Here is a 6,000-nt window from a genome sequence, read left to right on the forward strand (position 1 = left end):
CTCAAACTCCTCAAACTCCTACACATAACAACCTTCCTTAATTACTATATCATACTCATAACCCTTTCAAGAGTCAACTCAGGTCAAGGTCAAATTCATGGTCAACACCCTGGTCAAAGTCCATTTCTGGTTGACTCAACTCGTCGAGTTCTCCTTCATACAGAATCGGGACCCTTTTTGCTCATGACTCGCCGAGATCATCCTTGAACTTGTCGAGTTCTTTTTCGTACAAGTGGAAATGTTTAGTCCTTGACTCGCTGAGTTTTTCCTTGAACTCGTTGAGTTCTTCTTCATATAAGTTGGGATATTGCCTTGAACTCGCCGAGTTCATCCTTGAACTCGTCTAGTTCTTTGATCTTCAAGTCCACATTCACGTCCATCTTGTAGAGTCCTCTTCTAGACTCAACCAGATTGCTCATAAACAAGAAAGGTTGGGGAACCATGACCTGACTCGTCGAGTCCTACGAACAACTCGTCGAGTCCCCCAAAGTCCAAGTCCATACAGTCGATTCCAATAGGGCTTAATGCATCCTAAACGTAGATCTGACCTCTTAGGGTCGATATTACACGTAAAGTTACAAACTTTATGTGCATGCAAGGTGTTATGAGCCAAAAACACCATTTTCAAGTCTAAAATGAAGTCTAGGCTAGTGGGAAAGGCTAAAGCATGATAATTTCGTAAAATTTATGGCTATAGGGGATGAAAGTGAACTGGATCTGAAGTTACAACTTCATATCACACTCCATACTCCAAAAAGGTTCACAAAATTGCTATAAGATGGCCCTAAATTCAAACATGGAGAGATCTAGGAATAAGGAAGTCAAGGAAGCAATTTTATACCTCAAAGGGACTGGAAATGGAGCTTGAACACTGGATTTACTGCTTCCTTGAACCTTCTAACTCCTTCGTCTTCCTCCTCTAGCTTCAAGATCACACAAACACTCTAAAAAATGACTCACACACTTATCAAAGCTCAAGGGTCACGAGTTAGGGGTTCCTGAACTAAGGGATATGATGGGGGCTACATAGGAGGCTGGTTAATGTGTTTAAATAGGGTGAAAACCCTAAAATTTAGGGTTTCATCCAGATAGGTCTACTCAGCGAGTAGACTCTTCCACCCACGTCCAAGATTCGCCTCTACTCGACGAGTTGGGTCCTCCAACTCGTCGAGTCCCAGTGTAAAAGTGCAAAAATTCATATTTAAACTACGTACCGGGAACCAGACGTTACATTTCAATACTAACTCTATTTCGGAAACACTATCCTAATTTAGTGTAATATTTTATAAAGAGTATTAAGTATTAACATATATTTATCTTCTCATTTATAATACTTATATTATTTTTAACATGTAAATACATCTCAACACATATAGAACCATGTCTGGTTCGCATAACATATATCATCAAATATACATATAACACATATTTCCAGATAATAAGCAGATAACTCACATATAAACTTTCAACATATATTTAATATTTGTATTAAAATCATGTTCATGAAAGGGACTATGCACTCACGTGTTAAAGTGACGACTTGAAATTTGGGTAGCGCTTCGCTTCTTGCAACTGTCTTTTCCTTTGACGTAACCTAGCATTATTATGGCTAAGTTTTAGCCTATTATTTATTGCGACTAATTATTAGTCTAGATTCATCATTAACTCAAAGTTTACTTTCATGATCTATCAAGTAAGGAACAATCAGGTAGGATCGGAGGTAGGGTCCGTTTGGTATACAAAGTATACTGTTTGGAAATCCCACTTTAAATACCTCACTAAATCACAGCCTAAACATCATCCCCGTAAGTAGATCAATCAGTATAAAGACTTTGAATCACTGATAAATATTGTTTATAGGTTCATAATAACGATAATGAACTTAAACATAAGTTATACTTAAAGTATGGTAAACATAACTCACTTACAAGGGGGTTTAGCGAGGAACAGGGATCTATGCGAGCAGAATTTATGAGTTGAAAGCTCTTCTTTATGGGGCCTTCTGGCACTCCATGACTCACTTCTAACACCTAGGAGGTGCTAGGGAAAAACTTAGAGGGTTTAGGGGTGTTTGGGAGAGAAGGGTTGAGAAAGGTGTGAGAAAAATGAGTGAAAATGAGCTCTATTTATAGGCTAAGATTCCAAGTTACGCTGGGCGTAATTTAGACGTATGCGGGGCATACAGATGTACGTTGGGCATACGTATGCCATGTGTCGCAATCTTTTTACAAGCCGTGGGGAAGAAGTAGTGGTTGAGATTGTGCCTCGTGTCACTCCGGGGTTTTAATCCAAAACTAATTATCTTCTAAAATCCGTAACTTTCGCATACGATCTTCGTTTTTTACGTTCTTTATATCCACGCGTAGGTAGCAATGTGATCCACAACGTTCGTTTAGACTTTGTCAGCTAAGTTTGAATTTATTTTTAAAGTTATATTTTAATAGGCTTAGACAGTTAAAGTCCGTTAAAAATTCATAACTTTGTCATCCGACATCCGTTTTCGATTGTCTTTATATCATTGAGCTCTTATTAACGAGATATTCGATTCTCGTTTAGGTTGTGTCGGATAAAAATTAATCAATCAAAAATTTGATTTCCGGGTTGTATATTGTTATGTAAAATCTTAGAAAATTCATAACTTCCTCAAATGAAGTCAGATTTGGACGTTCTCTATATGCACGATCTCGGTTTAACATATACTATGACTTTCGTTTAGTTTGCTAAGACTAAAAAGTAGTTTATGAAAAATTCACTTTTTATGATACGCGGCGTCGTGCCAGTTTTGTGGCAAAACTCCGACGGACCATAACTTCTTCGTTTTAAGTTGGATTTCAACGTTCTTTATATGTATGGAATCCTTGTGACATATACTATAACTTTGGTTGAGATTATTTATGCTAAATAATCTTCTATCAAAAAGTCATTTTTAATGCTTATTATCTCTAAATTGACTAGCCCGAATCTGCAGGCTTTACAATTATCTCCTCCTTAGGATGATTACGTCCTAAAATCATCAACAAAACAGGGCTTGTATAATGACTCCATAAGTTATCTTTTCATCCTAGGTAATAACCATAACTCTTATGTCTTTTCTAACAAGTTTATAACTCTTGGAATTCTTGACTGTTGGCGGTACTCAATCTTGCACCCGCTCTTTATCCTATGTTGGACTTTCAATCATAACCTTCGAGTTACAATCCTGATCTTTATTGGAGAATCTTGATCCTTCGTAAACAGACTTAACTTAAGTTAAGTTACTTACTTTGATTACCGGAACAGACCGATGGGTCATGTTCTAATGACCTTTCATCATATGATGCAACTCTTAGACTCAAATCTTTTTTAGTCAGATTCTAGATTGGATGATTCCTTTCTTCATGATCGTTTGAGATTAGGTCTAATAATTTCACTCACACACACACACTCGTTCACCTGCTCTTTCATCTCTCTTACTATATATGTGTTAAATTAGGGTTTCAGTTATGGTTTCGTATTTGTTCTCAGTTGATTCTTGTATAGTCTCTTTAGATTAGGTTGAGTGAAAATATTTGAGTGTAGTATAGGGTTTTTTTAGTGAGATTATTGTGTAATACTTGAAAACCACCTGTCTATTTGTCCTCAAATTATATAATAGATGATGATGTTGGGAATAAATGTTTTTATTTCTTAACATGGTATTAGAGCCACAAGTCTCCGATTCTCGCCTCTGAGTTCTTACAGTGCTTCATTATTCGAGTGAGGTAAAGGTACTTGTTCTTGTTTCCTTCTTCACGTTTATTTCTCTGTAGATCTGCACAAACTAAGTCCATCTAGGGTTTTCTATTGAACTCTTGGTTTTTTCGACATATATTGTGTATATCTAGGGTTTTGGTACCTATCTAGGGTTTTATCTTCCTAAATCGATACATTTGTTATTTCTTGTTTTATCCTTAGAGCTTGGTTACTGTGAAGCGGTTGTGGTTTTGCAGATTCTTGGTGGATCGTTGTTTATTGTTCTCTCTTGGTGGATCATTGTTCCAATTGTTGTTTTGAGGTGATCGTTGTACTTTACCTAATCAGTCGGTCAATCTCCCTTTGTTATGAAATGGCTCTCCAAGGAATGGGTTTCATCACCGATTAACCTTAATAGGGAACAAAACTTGAGTGTAGATCAGTTTTTTTGTTTATATCTTCTAAACCATTGTGAGGATTTCCTGTTCCCTTCTCTATCTTTTTGTAGTGTAGTTCTGGGAGATCCTTGTTGTCTTGAGTACACTAGTTACTTCTTAAATTTGTTTGTTTTACATTTCTTTGATATAATTGTCTTAGTATTTTGTTCTTCTAACTTTTTTGGTAGACTACAAGTGTTATTATTTTGGTTTTTTGTTTTACATGACAAACTATTGGGTATAAAACGGAGCTCAACTACTTATGCTAGGATCATGCTCTTTACGTTCATGTTAAAGTTAGCCCCAATGTTAAAGTACTTTTGAAAACAGGGGCAATTATTTGGGTTGCTGATTGGATGGATTATCAGTAGTTCATTGCACTTTTGAGGGTTGCTGATGAAACTTGATTGTTGCTAACCTTATCATTTTTAATTTGAAAACTAGGGCTATATCATGGGATGATAAGACTGATATGTTTTGATGTTTCTGGAAAAGTCATTAAAGTTCGTTGCTTTTTTGAGGTGGCTCTACCAAGTTTATTGTTATTTCTAGTGTATCTTATCCCACAAAGTTTTAATTTTTCATTGAAATTCTTACTATATGTTGATATTTTTGATGCTGTTGTCAGTTCCAGTTTTAGTGATTAGGAGTTGCTCTAAATTGTCAAGATATTCTACAATCGACATCATTCCACTTGTTACATTTTGGGTGTGGTATTGATTTCTAGCTTTCAAGTGTTTGTCTAGTGTTGATGTAATTTTTGTTTTTTTTGTAATATGTGCACTTTAGGTAGTTTTCGGTTTCTTTTGTCATTAATTTTATTTCTTCAGTTCTAAAAAAAAATTAAAAGTACTTTTGGCTTAAGTAAAAAGCCTTGCTTATAAGTTTTCTATATAGAAACGTTTGTTGAATTGTTTTTTAAGAAATTCTTTTCCATGGGGGCAAATTTAAATCTTTTCGTCCGGGGCATCGAAAATCTATATGGACCGGCCCTGATATTCATACACATCCGAACTTAAGTACAAATTCATAAATATTCTTACAGAGTAATACATTTAAATAGAATTTTACATATTCTAACATAATGTCATCAAAATGAATAAAATTCTTAAGAATAGCATTCTCAGATATACAATTATTGAACAAATACACTTAATTTTTTTCAATGGTACAAATAATCGACTTGTTTAGACTTCATATTGTTCAATGTAAATTGTTATTGAACTAAATTCTAAGTCTTTCTCTTCTATGATCAATCATTGATTCATTCTTCAAACAATTCTGAAAGAATAATTTATTACCAAATGAAAAAGAAAAAACTAAACCCCTTTGTACAAATCTATAGACTTGTGAATTACACCAAAACTCATAACCAAGAATTGTAGAAAATACACAAATCACAGGGGAATATCAAGATTCCATTCCGACATAATCGGATTCGAGATTCCATTCTGAATACTTCATACAACAAAAAACGAAGGGCTAATCAAGAAAGTGGGTAGAGAAAGATCAAAACAGGTATCACCAAAGTAAGGTCATCGGAGCAAAAAAGCAACAATCAATAAATATCAAAAGGCATAGAGAAACTGGTGGACCAATCTTTTTTCATTCAAATTACCAGAATATGCTTAATACACATTACCAATATTAATAAATCCGCCGTCAAAATGGATTACATCTGCATTTTTACATTTGTTAATTTATCATTTTGATGTTCACTGTGTGGATAATAGGTAGAGTGAATTACATTTGTTTTTATACTTTTCCAAAACATGTTGATCGTAGTGTTTCTATGAAACAAAGTTTCATAACATATTTTCATTAATTTTCGTATGATATACTCTCAAACCTT

Source organism: Lactuca sativa, chromosome 4 (assembly GCF_002870075.4).
Source record: "Lactuca sativa cultivar Salinas chromosome 4, Lsat_Salinas_v11, whole genome shotgun sequence".
In the NCBI taxonomy this organism is placed as follows: Eukaryota; Viridiplantae; Streptophyta; class Magnoliopsida; order Asterales; family Asteraceae; genus Lactuca; species Lactuca sativa.